This window comes from Oryx dammah, unplaced genomic scaffold (assembly GCF_014754425.2).
Source record: "Oryx dammah isolate SB20612 unplaced genomic scaffold, SCBI_Odam_1.1 HiC_scaffold_28, whole genome shotgun sequence".
Taxonomy (NCBI): Eukaryota; Metazoa; Chordata; class Mammalia; order Artiodactyla; family Bovidae; genus Oryx; species Oryx dammah.
This window is the reverse complement of record NW_024070212.1, coordinates 22,391,120-22,405,690: the sequence shown is the minus strand read 5'-3', so window position 1 is coordinate 22,405,690 and position 14,571 is coordinate 22,391,120. Positions and strand designations below refer to the sequence as shown.

The 14,571-nt window shown below is 45.7% G+C and overlaps 1 protein-coding gene across 1 annotated transcript in view; it reads right to left on the bottom strand.

Moving 5' to 3' along the window:
- The window catches only part of ZNF697 (zinc finger protein 697), a 33,665-nt gene extending 19,462 nt beyond the window's left edge, over nt 1-14,203 (bottom strand). Inside the window, exon 1 of the mRNA XM_040230923.1 lies at nt 14,031-14,203. The gene's annotated coding sequence lies outside the window, so the exon portion shown is untranslated. The remainder of the gene's footprint in view (nt 1-14,030) is intronic.
- Nucleotides 14,204-14,571: the final 368 nt, after the last annotated feature.

The window sequence follows — 14,571 nt, the reverse complement described above, 5'->3', positions numbered from 1 at the left end:
GTTCGCAAAGTCATCCTGCCTGCAAATACATAATAACATGGAAATAGCCATGTGAAGAAGGGAGTTCTGGGATAAACTCAAACTCCTCAGTACGAAGAGCCCGGGTCACATGAAAGGACCATTAAGGAAGGGTACCACCCACCCATACTCATCCAACATGGCCCATGACTACAGATAGTTTCTCAGACTCACCCTCTTTTCTATCATTATCTTTTTGCTTGTTTTAATAGCTCTGCATTCTGTGTGGAGGGTGGTACTGAAGTGGGCCAGGTGGCAGGAGCAAGCCAACCGTAACCTAAGGGAAGAGACTCCATCCACAGATGAGAGGATCGCACGTGTTTTTGTAAAGGATCCACCATTTTACAGATGAGGAAAATGAGGACCAGAGAAGATAAATGCCTTGTCTGAATTCACAAACACGGAGTTGGTGGCAGACCTGGGACTACCACTCAGGTTCCCCGATTCCTTTCAAGTACCATCTGCCCTGCACCAGATTCTCCCAACCAGCCCTGTCATATTCACGGGTTTAGTGCTCTGGCTTTGCTGACAGCATTCATGGACACTACCTTCTTTCTTCCTATTTTTCTTGTTCTCTTCTGGACTCTTGCTTCCCCCCCCCCCACCCCCCCATATTGATTTTTAAATAGGTTTCCTCTAAAAAACATAGAAGATATTCTTCAAACTTAAATTCATGTGATCCTCAGAAATTATCTCCAAATTAACAGATTTTAGATTACCTACTGTCTTCCTTAGAGAAAAAAGACATCTTGTTGCCCAGAAAAAAGCAGTCGTTCTGAATTAACATTGACTTAATGGGAGTGTTATGGTAAACAATGAATACTTCTATGTCTTTGGTACAGCATTTGAAAAAGAAGTCTTCATAAAAGACAGAGAGACAGCTGGAGAGAAAAGAATACCTATGGAGCAGCAACCTGAACAACTGGTACTATGTCATTTTCAAAGAATTTTAGGGAGTTCCCTGGTGGACTTGTGGCTAGGATCCAGCACTTTCACTGCTGAGGCCAGAGGTCAATTCCTGGTCCGGAAACCATCCCACGTGCCATGCAGTGTGGCCAAAAGGCAAACAAATTAAATTTAAAATTTAAAAGAGAATCTTAATAGAGTATTTCCATCATGCCATTAAAAATATCTTTTAAAGACTCAAAAATTCAAACTATGAATGAAACCCTTTCATTGAAAGGAGAGACTTTTTCTTCTGCAGAGACTTTCCTTCCTTTTCATTTTTTAAATGCCAAAGCCAGTTATCAAACAATATTATATTTCTTTCTGCAGAGCCAACAGGTCTTACAAGCTACTGGGAAAAGCAGGGCTGGGGTCAGTGAGCCCTGATCAGTTCTAACCTCATCACCACACATATCACTTTCCTAGTGAACCATGGTCTTCCCAGGTGTGTACCATCTCAGTAGATCACAGTCATTGCTAACATTGAGTCTGGCTCACATCAGTATCAGCTATAATTTCCCATCTTCCAATCCAATATTCAGTCTCTACTACGATCTCCCATCAACACTGGAATGTGCTGGACATGCATAATCGAGATGCAATGAATGACTACAGAAATCCTGTTGAGATGCTGTCCTTGGAATTCTCTCATACCTTAGCATCCACTGTTCTAGGCTTCACCACTTCCCTCAGCACCCTGCTTCTCTTATCTCCCAACAGGTCGACCTCCCATGTTTCTCTTTACATTTTCTTCTCCCTCTCCTCTTAATCATGTTACCCTCTTCCCCCAGTTTTCAGGAAATACCTCCTCTGTCCAGAGACCCCCACGAACACAGAACTCTCCCCTCAACCCCTGGCCTGTACTCCAGGTCCATATTTCTAATGGTGCATCAAGCATCAGAGCTGAGGAGCTCCAACGTCCCTTCCGTACTGAAGTACTGTATGTCACATGGGATTTGGGACGCAGGGACAGCAGGCGGGGGCGGCGGGGATGGGCAGTCCAAACTGGAAGGAAAGCACCGGTAACGGCATCAACAGATCTGGCTGCAAACAGAAGTTTGTCACTTATACACTCTATGCTCCTAAGATGGCTGTTCACCAAATTGAGTCTTACTTTTCTCATCTATACAATGAGAGCAACAAGTTACCTTGAAAGGTTGTTGAAACCTCGAAGGGAATTTCCATTTGGAAAGGATCTGGCCCTCGTCATATTGAAAAACATTAGTTCTCCTTCCAAATCTCTGTTACAAATCAGCTGCCCATTTCTGTTAAAAGCCTCTTTGTTCTTACTCATCAGGTTTAAAACCCTGGAGCCAACTTTGGCCCCCCCCCTCACCCCTTTCAATCCAATCAGCTGCCAAGTCCTTCCTTTTCAATTCTCTCCTCTATTTTCCCTTATTACTGTAGTAGACGCTTCCAGATGCATCTTAAAACACAGTTGCCACTCCATTTACCATTTGCCATTTGCCATTCTCCTGCTCAGAAACCTCTCTGACTGTGCCATTCTGTCCAGAGAAGCAGAGAAGTGCAAACTCCAAGCCCTTGACAATGTAGCTGAAAGTGCTAACCTCTCCCTGACTTCTGCCAGCTAACCTCAGCCAAAAAGGCATGATTCAAGCCTCCCCAAAAGGCACCTTGTGTTTCTCCTCTCTCACTGTGCTGTTCTCTCTCAAGAAACAAGTCTCTCCTTTTCTAGGGGAAGCAATACTGGTAGTGGTTAAAAGCTCAGATGGTGCTCTGGGATGACCTAGAGTGGTGGGAAGGGGTTATGGGGAGGGAGGTGCAAGGGAGAAGAGATATATGTATACATATAGCTGATTGACTTCATTGTACAGCAGAAACTAACACAACATTGTAAAGCAGTTATACTCCAATAAACAAATGAAAGCTCAGATTCTGGAGCCAGACCACCTGGGTGAATCCAGTCTCTAGCTCAATCTCTTTGAGCCTGGGCTTTTTCATCTACAAAATGAGAGAAACAACTGGGTCTACCTTCTCAGATTAGTGTTAAATGCTCAAGGAGAATTATTATTATCTCACTTTGTATATGATTCTTTAGGGTAGTCTTATTTCATTCTGCCTAACTCTTGAGAGTCCCTTGGACAGAAAGGATATCAAACCAGTCAATCCTAAAGAAAATCAGTCCTGAATATTCATTGGAAGGACTGATGCTGAAGCTGATGTGAAGAAATGACTCATCAGAAAAGACTCTGATGCTGGGAAAGATTGAAGGTAGTAGTAGAAGGGGATGACAGAGGATGTGATGGTTGGATGGCATCATGAGTTTAAGCAAGCTCTCGAAGTTGGTGATGGACAGGGAAGTCTGGCATGCTACAGTCCATGGAGTCCATGGAGTCGCAAAGAGTTGAATATGACTGAGTGACTGAACTGAACTGAATGTTAGTTTTAAAAATATAATCATAGTTATAAGTTGTACCTTATTGTTTGCCCTCTCTCCCTCCCTCCCAACTCCCAAATGTAAGTCCTGGTGGGAACATACTGCCTAATGCAACTTCATGATTCCCCACAAAATGAGCCTTGAAATAGTTCTTCAATACAAAAATTTATTGTATTGAGGTATAGTTGATTTACAATGTTGTATTAATTTTGTTGTAAGCATAGTGACTCACTTTATTTATATATATATATGTATAAGGCTTCCCATATATAATGGGAATAGTGGTAAAGAATAGTGGTAAAGTGGTGAAGAATCTGCCTGCCAATGCAGGAGAGACATAAAAAGTCCAGGTTTGATCCCTGGGTTGGGAAGATCCCTGGAGGAGATTCACTCCAGTATTCTTGCTTAGAGAATCCCATGGACAGAGGAGCCTTGGGGGTTGCAAGGAATCAGACATGAATGAAGTGACTTGGCATGCATGCTAAACATGTGTGTGTATATATATACACACACACATATATAATACACATGTATATATATATATATACCACATATATACACATACATTATTTTTCAAAATCTTTTCCATTATGGTTTACTACAGGATACTGTATATAGTTCTCTGTGCTATACAGTAGGATCTTTTAGTTTATTCATTCTCTATATTAGACTATATATACATATATTCATTCTGTATATATTATATTACATCTGTCATTCCCAAACTGTCAAATAGTTCTTTAAATGGATAAAGTTAGGGCTAATTATTTCCTTCCTCAGTCTCCAAATGAAGGACCAGGAAATCTAGTGATCTGGCCAAGATTATGTCAGGCAGAGAGCCCTGGGAGCAAGCTAGCTCTCCTAACTGGATCCAATAACCTGTCAGCACCAGGAGCCAAGCGTGCTTAATTATCTTGCTACACAGGTAGCTTCAAAAGTTAGAACCTTCTCAAAAGAGAATCCCGAGTCCCATGGCCAAATGACAGCAGCCCTTGTTGGCATCAAATAGTCTTGTGCGTGTCCTGCCTCCTCTCCAAGGCTTTAACAAGCAACTCAGCGGTGCAAAGAAGAGGTGGCCCAGAGCTGTGTGTGGATCCATGGTTGTTCCTGGGCTCTCCTAGTTGGACAGGACAACTGCTTCTCTCCCATCCCTGCAGGAAAGACAGGACTAGAACCAACAGAAATTAAATCAGGATGAAAAAAGATCAACATTTCAACTTTTACAAAGTAGTCAGGAGACTAAATAAAAAGTTGCTTGGGAGGAGAGGGCAACAGGAAGCACCATCAAATACAGGAGAAATCTGTATTCAATATTTATTATTAGAGCGTCTACTCAGACCAAAGTTAATTCTCCACCAGTTTTCATGGGCTTTGGGATTCTGTTTTGTTTGCTGGCTCTGACAGGAAGGATCTGCATATCTTGATTTCTCTTCTCACTTATAGTCATCAGCCTACGGAAACCCTTTCCTGCTGCTGCTGCTGCTAAGTCACTTCAGTCGCGTCCAACTCTGTGCGACCCCATAGACAGCAGCCTACCAGGCTCCCCCGTCCCTGGGATTCTCCAGGCAGAACACTGGAGTGGGTTGCCATTTCCTTCCCCAAGGCGTGAAAGTGAAGTCACTCAGTTGTGTCTGACCCTCAGCGACCCCATGGACTGCAGCCTACCAGGCTCCTCCATCCAGGGGATTTTCCAGGCAAGAGTACTGGAGTGGGGTGCCACTGCCTTCTCCGAACCCTTTCCTAAGGGTCCATAATTAAGCTATGAGACAAACATAGGCTCTTAAAGAAGTTTTTTAAATGGGTATGTGCCACTTAGAAAGTAGGTGACCAGAAATATTTACTAATCCACTAATTCAATCAACAAACACAAGTACCTCTGAGGGAATGGGGAAACAGAAATAAAAACAATTCCTATAGTAACTGCCCCCAAGCTCATTAAAGGCTGTGGCCACCATCTGGTTAAATTTAATTGGCATTTACCTTATTTAAAAACAAAACAAAACAGTAGGGGACTTCCCTGGTGGTCCAGTGGTTAAGAATTCACTCACCAATGCAGGAGATTCAATCCCTGGTCTGATTCCCCATGCCTCAAGGCAACTAAGTTGGTGGGCCACAACTACTGGGCCTGTGGTCTAGAGCCTGGGAGCCACAACTACTGAAGCCCATGCACCTAGAGCGTCTGCTCCACAAGAGAAGCCACCACAATGAGAAACCTGACCACCACGGCTCGAGAGCAGCCCCTACTAGCTGCAACTAGAGAAAGCCCATATGCAGCAAAGAAGACTTAGCACAGCCAAAAATAAATGAAACAAATAATTTTTAAGTAGGGGAGCATTTCTTCAAGTTTATTTCACACTATCTCTCTTCATTTCTGGGGTAAACCTGTTTTATATTAAAATAGATCGGGTATACTTCTCAAAAAGAAAAATATAAGAAAAGTTCATATATATGAAAATATATCAAGAGAATGAGAACCTAAGCTGGGAAAAAACATCTGCACAACACATATCTGATAAAGGACTGTTTTCCAAAATATACAGAGAATTCTTAAAACTTAACAGTAAGAAAATGAGTAACTTAATTTTAAAATAAGCAGGGATTTCCCTGGTGGTCCAGTGGTTAAGACTCCACACTTTCAATACAGAGGGCACAGGTTTTCTTATGTCACTATGGAACTGTAAATTAATGATATACCACTGAAGAATTGATGCTTTCGAATTGTGATACTAGAGAAGACTCTTGAGAGTTCCTTGGACAGCAAGGAGATCAAACCAGTCAGTCCTAAAGGAAATCAACCCTGAATATTCCTTGGAAGGACTGATGTTGAAGCTGAAGCTCCAATACTTTGGCCACCTGATGTGAAGAAATGACTCATTGAAAAGACCTTGATGCTGGGAAAGATTGAAGGCAGGAGAAGGGGATGACAGAGGATGAGATGGTTGGATGGCATCACCGACTCAACAGACTTGAGTTTGAGCAAGCTCTGGGAGATGGTAAGATACAGGGAGACCTCGCCTGCTGCAGTCCACAAGGTTGTAAAGAATCAGACATGACTGAGCGAATGAACAACAACAACAACCTATCAGAATAGCAAAACAGCCAAAACATTGACAACACTATATACTGGTGAGGATGTATAAGAACAGGAACTCTTTCTTATTCACAGCTGACAAAAAAGGCAAAATGACACAATCACTCTGAAAGAGAATTTGTCAGTTTCTTAGAAAACTAAGCATGTTATGTTTTTGTTCAGTCACTCAGTCGTGCCCGACTCTCTGTGACCCCATGGACTGCAGAGGGACAGGCCTCTCTGTCCCTCACTGTCTCCTGAAGTTTGCTCAAGTTCATGTCCACTGCATCGGTGAAAAATAGCAATTGTATGCCTGGCTATTTATGCAAATAAGTCTCCACTAATGGAAGTTTATGGGAGCTTTATTCATAATTGCCAAAACTTAGAAGCAACCGAGATGTCCACAGTAGGTGAATGGATAAGCTGTGGTACATTCAAACGATATTATTCAGAGTTAAAAAGAAATGAGCTATCAAATCATGAAAAGACTCAGAGAGCATATGGGAACTCTCTGTACTTTCTGCTCAATATAGTTGTGAGGGCTTTCCTGGTGGCTCAGTGGCAAAGAATCCACCTGCCAATGCCGGACCACCTGTTCAATCTCTGGTCTGGGAAGACCCCACATGCCACAGAGCAACTAAGCCAGTGTGCACAACAATTGAGCCTACGCTCTAGGACCCAGGAACTGCAGCTACTGAAGGCCACCCCCCCTAGAGCCCGTACTCCACAATAACAGAAGGCACAGCAAAAAGTCCATACACTGCAACCAAGAGTCGTCCTCCACTCACCACAACTAGAGAAAATCCACGCAGCAACGAAGACCCAGCACAGCCAAAAATAAAAAATAAAAAAAAAATAAAATACTGCTGTGTGCCTAAAAGTGCTCTAAAAAATAAAGTCTAAGCGACTTCCCTGGTGGCCCAGTGACTAAGAATCCACCTTGCAATACAGGGGTCACAGCTTCAGTCCGTGGTCGGGGAGCTAAGATCCCACATGCCATGGAGCAACTAAGCCTGGCTGCCACAGCTACTGAAGCTCAAGCACTCTGGATCCCACAAGACACAACTAAAGAGTCTGTGCACCCCAAGGAAAGATCTCACCTGGCACAGCAAAGATTCTACTTGCTGTAGCTAAGATCCAACACAGCCAAATAAATGTTTTTAAAATAATTTTAAAAATTTAAAAAATAAAATCTATTTTTTTAAAAAATTTATATGTACATATAAAAGGTCCTTTCCCCATCTAATATCACACATAAGCTACACCCTTTGCCATATCTCTTTATAAAAAATTGGCAGTGCCATCATATTAGGAAAGCATCAAAGTGAAATGTTTTAAAGTATAATACATCGATTCATTCAGCAATTTTTTTTTTTTAACATGTACCATGTACCCATTACACTAAGTTCTGCCTTGTGGAGATTACATTCAGATGAAATACTTTCTAAAACCCACTGCTTTCAAAACTACTTACTGCTACCAGAAATCATTGTCAATACCTGCATGAGGGATTTTTTTTTTTCCCCTTAAGAGATTCTTTGAAATTCACCAAGGTTCTTACCTGTTGGAAAAAGTTGAATAACTGGAAAGGTGTTCTTCCCAGAGTGCCGTGTTTAAGCGTGATCAAGCATCAGAGATGAGCTAACCTCCCCAATAGGCAGGACACTGAGACCAAAGTGATACGATTCTTATTAATAAAACCCAGAAAGAATGGTTCTTGTTTTGTAAGTCTGGATAAGATGCTGACATAGTTCTGGGGAGAAAATGTATTTCAAATGCCTCTCTGAATGAATGTAGGCTCTTTTCCCCTTAACAAACATTTTAGCAAATTAGAGCTGTGTGCACATGACCCCGACTTGACCCTCTGCAGGAAGGGGAAACTAGAGAACTGCAGGTGGTGCTCCACACATTTGACTGGAACATTGTTGCCAGCCTCTGGGTGTATTGTGCATGACTTGCTGAACAAGTGCAGGGACCCCAAGAACTGTGTCCATGCAAAGTTGCTTCAGTTGTGCCCGACTCCTTGTGACCCTGTGGACTGTAGCTGGCCAGACTCCTCTGTCCATGGGATTCTCCAGCCAAGACTACTGGAGTGGGTTGCCATACCCTCCTCCAGGGGATCTCCCTGAATCAGGGACTGAACCCGAGTCTCTAGTCTCCTGCATTAGCAGGTGAGTTCTTTACCACTGGCACCACCTGGGAAGCCCAAGAACTGCCCTATCATTTAAAATGACTGAGTGCTTTTAAGAACCCACACACACTGTGTTTGTACCAAGGCGTCCACAGCACTGTGGGGTCTTGAGGTCAGGGACAAGAAGGTGCAGTCAGCCTCAGGAGAAGGCAAAGCCATCTTGTGGCAAAGCCTCTTCACCCACAGAGGAGCAGCTGCTGATCTTTTTAACATCCTCATTAATACATGATACAATAAAACCCAATTCCATACCCCATACAAATCATGCTACTCTTCTCTTCGGTCAAAACAGAAGGAACTATCTTCCTTCCTCATTCCAGCCCTTCCCCCCACCCATCCCCATATCTGCAGCAGCAGGGAAACCCTTCCAATTTTCTCTGATGTGCACCATAAAGGCCTCTCCGAGGAGATATGGCAGAAGGTGTGCATGACAGCAAGGAGGAAGGTACTGAACCTGTGACCCCCACCCAGGCTGTGAAGTGAAAGTCCCTCAGTCGGGTCTGACTCTTTGTGACCTCATGGACTGCAGTCCATGGAATTCTTCAGGCCAGAATACTGAAGTGGGTAGCCTTTCCCTTCTCCAGGAGATCTTCCCAACCCAGGGATCGAACCCAGGTCTCCCGCATTGCGGGCACCAGGTCTCCCGCATTGTGGGCAGATTCTTTACCAGCTGAGCCACTAGGGAAGCCCATCTACCCAACATCAATAAAACACCCTCATCGTTTAGCACTGCTCAAGCTCGTACAACTGAGCAATACCCAGATCTGCTCTCTCATTTATTTCCAGAGGGTACTTAATTTTTCAGGCAGTCTGGTGAAAAGGATGAAAATTATAATAACTAAGAAAATGACCCTCCAATCTCTCTTACAAACTGGCAACATGCAAATAATGTTTCATGCCTACACTTTTACATTTTGAGTCATTACCAGTTCATTACCAACTCACAATTCCTGAAAGTCCACCATATGCTGGGTTGTGTTCTGGACATGCAGTCCAGAGAACAGGCAAATGTTCCAGCACACGGTGGGGGCTCATTCAAGTCTACACTCATCGAGAAGACGCTGAGCCTCAGGTATTTCAGGCAATGCCAAAGGTTAGAGGAGAGCCTGAATGTAGCCTGGAGTGGTCAAGAAAGGCTACAGAAGGGGGAAAGGGTGAGACTTGCCCTGGAGGGAAGATAGAAAGAATTCAGATAATAGGCTGTGAGAAAAGGAGAAAGAATTCCCGGGAAACATTTCTCTGCCCAAAGGTCTTATGGATTCTGAACCTGGTTTTTCCAAATGATGGCCACGGGATTATGAGGACATAAAAATAATGAATGTATGAAAAACCCGGCCTCTCACAGGAGATCCATTAGGATGCATTTAGAAGCCCAACAATATTCCAGGAAGGAAATCTGTAAAGTGAAGAACCTCAGAGGAAGAACATAGATCCAGCAGTTTTCTCCCAGGGAAAACAAAGACACACCCGTTTTGAAAACAGACCTAAATTCCAGTCTATCTCCAGCATCTGGGACTCCAAGCAAGATCCCTAATTTCTCTCTGAGACCCAGTTTCCTCCTTTTTAGAACAGAGATGATTGTAATATGTAAATAATCAGATTAAGACAATGCATAGAAATTCTCTAGAGTTATAGCTGATACATAGATGTCCAATATACAGTCATTCCTTCATCACGTTTTAAAAAAAAAAAGCATAAAAAACAGGTGGCTCAGTGGTAAAGAATCCGCCTGCCTAGCAGGAGATGTGGGTTCAATCCCTGGGTCAGATAGATCCCTTAGAAAAATAAATGCCCACTCCAGGATTCATGTCTGGGAAATCCCATGGACAGAGGAGCCTGGCAGACTGCAGTCCATGGGGTCACAAAGAGTCAGATATGACTTAGCAACTAAGCAACAATAGTTGATACATTTTAAATGTTCAATATACAGTAACTCTTGTCATCACATTTTTTAAAAAAAAGCATTAAAAGCTTTCCAGTTAAGAGATAAGTGAGCAACTACAAAACTGCAATGTCTTTAAGTAATGTTTGAAAGTCTGATTTGTCTTGAACTTCTATATGCCACATTTTAATCCTAGTAGACTGCTTGGGCTATAAAAGTCAAAGTGACGTGATGGGAGTCATTGGCTTAGTTGCAAATAGCAGGATGATCTTTGTAGTGCTACTTTCTAGAAAGCACGTTGAACTTTCACAACTGAGAAGAAAATATCACCTCCAAGAACATGGCAAAAGTCATTGGTTATCCCCTTAGGATTAATCCATTCTATATCCTGCCTATAGAGTTTTAAAATTTAGGCTAGCTAAGACCCTATCCAACAACTCTTAATGAGTGTCTTTGTACTAGACTCTGTAACAGATCCATTTAGGGTCTCCAAACGCAAGAACAAAACGGAAAAGTCTAGAGGCTTTAGAGTCGCATCTGCAGTGAATCCTATAGGTCTGTAAAAAGACTTCATCTGCCTTTCCACATAAAGAGATAAATTAAGACGTATGTATTTTTTCAGTTCTTTCACCCATTCCTTCATTTAGTCATGTTTTTCAAATAGCATCCTCTGTGCACTTGTTAGGTTTAAAGTATAGGGTGCAGAGCCATTGCCCTCAGGGATTTACATTTTGAAGGAGAGAAGGAGAACATCGAACTATGACAAGGCAGACCAGAGACGGGTATCCTTCAGAGGATACAGAGTACAATGGGGATAACATGGATTCTGACTGGGAGGTCTAGGAAGACTTCTATAAGCCTTCTGCACCAGCTGGGCTAGAATTTGGAGACAATAATCAGGGCAGGGCAGGGGTGCCCAACAGGCATGGAGTTCAACTTGATGGAAACACACAGGTGGAAGAATGCTGCATCTCAGACTAGGGAGCCGTTTGCTGCAAGAATGGATAGGTAATATGAGTGGCCCAGGTCCAGTGGAGAACAGAGGTAGGTAAGCACTGAATTGTTAAGGGTTTTGAATGCCAAACTCTGGAGTTACCTTTCTGATTACATTAACACTACATACTATGTACTAAGAAACCTGTTAGGAAAGGGGTGGGGCGGGGCAGGGGGCGGGGGAGCTGTGCAGAATGAAGGAAAAGAAAAAAAGAAGTAGGAGCACAGATCAAAGGAAAAGCCCAAAAGGCATTACCACAGGATCAGGCTCCAGACCTCTTAATGACATTGCAGGGTTTGGTTTTGTTTTTTCTCACTCTACATGAACAGGCAAGATCTTTCTTGCTTTAAGTTATCATCTTTAACCAGCTTTTACCCTTTCTCCTTGCCTTAACTAGACATGAGAAATTGGGCAAATGTGTAGCTTCAGAGGAAATCCAAAGAGCTTTGAGGGGAAGGAGAGGAAATGTGATGCAACTCCATCATCCTTAGTCATGCAACCTTCCGCGAGGCCACCCTTCCCAGGCCAGTTCAGTTCCATCACCAGTGCTTCTCAACCGGATTTCTTTCCATTCATTCCCTTAATCCCAGTCATTTTTGAAGGCCATCTATGTTCTCCTTTCTGTAAAAGGTAGCCTGACTTCCCATTTATGACCTTTGTTCACTATGGTATCATCCCAGCTAAACTTTGAATATCAAATTTCCCCCAGCAATAACCTCCACCTCCAACACACACACACACACACACACACACACACACACACACACACACACACACACAGCGCCAATATGCTCCAATTGAAAATCTTCACAGAGCGTGTTCTCTTTATTTCGCCATCCTCACGTCCTCAGCCTCAACAACTGGGTTTTTCCCCACTCCATTCTTAAGTCACTCCAGATGCCTCATCTCTTCTAGAGAAGCCAGTGCGAAGGGTTTGTTTTTCCCCACAAGCTATTTATATAGGAGATAGGGCTCTGTGCCTACCACATCATCAAGAGCCTTGGGTATTCCTGCCTTCCCACTCAAATGCCATCTTTAAAGATTCATTTGGCTCTTAAAACATACGCCACATTAAATAATATCCCTATGTTGGCTTAAGAGAAGAAGGCTTTCCTGGTAGCTGAGCAGGTAAAGCCACCGGAAATGCAGAAGACCCCGGTTCGATTCCTGGGTCGGGAAGATCTGCTGGAAAAGGGATAGGCTACCCACTGCAGTATTCTTGAGCTTTCCTGGTGGCTCAGAGGGTAAAAATACTTGTAGAGCAGTAAACTAAACAGAAGTAGGGGGCGAGGGTGGGGGTAGAAAGGAGAAACGGTCTGCTTAGGCGAGGGAGTTCAGGTACACAGCAGTAACACCTGGGCTGTGTTCAAAGTTGCCCACTCATCCATCACAGTAGCCATTATCCAACAGCCTTCACCACACCCTTGAGTCCCACGAGGGGAGGATAACGCCATCGGGGATGCAGAGTATTCAAGTCCACCCACAGGTAAAGGACAAATAGGCCAGCTATCAGAGCAAAGATAAACACCACCAGATTGAATCCAGCTCACGTAGCAAAGGGTGGGTGATTCATTATTTGGGGTAGGGACGGGGCGGTTAGGAAAAAGGAAAATCGGAAAGTCCCAGAGGAAGTGGCCATCCGATTCTCGAAACGTGGCCATCAGGTACACTCAGCTGACTCCCTGTTGCGCTGACTCTCCCCCTCAACCTCTTACTCGTCCTCTCCTCCCATCACGCTTCACCCGGTGCCTCCACTGACAGTCCTCCGTCTCGGCATTCTCCCTGGGTGATGGTACCAGCCTGGCCACACCGGCGACATGGGCGTTTCGGGGTGCGAAGCCTACCGGAGCTAAACGACGGCGACCACTCCCAGGACGACGAGCTGCTGCTGCCCCATCTACCCTCTCATCCCCATTGTGCCATTTGTCCAGTCTGATGGCAGCCCAAGCCGCTACTCCGAGTCAGGTTAGAATGCAGCTGAGAGGAAAAGGGAGTACACGTTTCACAAGGACCCAAGATGACCCGCTGGCCCTCCTCGGAGCCTCCCATTCCCACTGTCCATAGCCCCAAGTGGGGCTGGGGGCGCGGGGAGGCACGGCGAGGGGGGCGCAGTCGGTCCCCGTCCGCAGCTGCACACAAAGCCCTTCACCTTCTCCTTGCCTCCCAAGCTCCTCCCTGGGCTTCGTTTTTTTCCGAGGGTCTCGGATGCCCCCTTCGGTGGTCGGCGGGACGGTCTGCCTGCCTCTCCAAACGCTGCCTCCTCGCTCGCTACTTAGCCTCCTTCTCCCCGCCCCTCGCCACAGACCCCGAAAGGAGCTCGGTCCCGGCTTGGGGGGGCCGTAAGTACACCCCCACCCCGCGCCCACAGCCCCGGGCCCCCTGCGCCGCGGGAGAACAGACAACGGTACAAGTTCGCCCAGCGGTACAGCCACCCGCTCCGGGGCGCACGCCCCATCCCCGCAGCAGTCCGGTCGGGTCCTGATCAGCCCATCCCCGGGCGGCGTGGGAGCCCAGCCGCAGCCACGCTCCTACCTGCGCGGCGGCGGGCGCGGCAAGGGGCGAGGGCACCGCGCGCCCGGGCCCAAGCCCCGCGCCGCGGCGCGACTGCCCTTGTGCTGCTGCGGCGGCGGCGGCGGCGGGTGCAGCGGCCGCGGGCTGGCTGGCGGACTGGCTGGTTGCCCGGCTGACTCCTCACTGGGGCTTCCTGTAGGGCTGGACAAAGGACATTTCCTGGGAGGAGCAGGGGAATGTTCCCAGCATGCCTCGATTTGTAGTTCCCGGGGACTTCCTGCCACCACGGCACCGGGCGCCCGGGAGGCAGCCCCGGCCGGACTAGGACCCCGGGCCTGGAGGAGAGACGCTACCGCCTTCCCCGAAGCGCTCCCGGGAAGGGAGCGGCGGGAGGGTCGGACCCTGGGCCCCGTCCTGCGGCTCGCGCCTAGCCCGCGGCTCGGGTGGGCGCCGGGCGCCCTAGTCCCTGAGTAGAGTCCTGCCACTGATCTGTCGCTGTATGCTGGGGAACTGCGATGGGAGAGGCCCCCCCCTTTTTTTTTTTTTTAGAAATGAAGAAGTT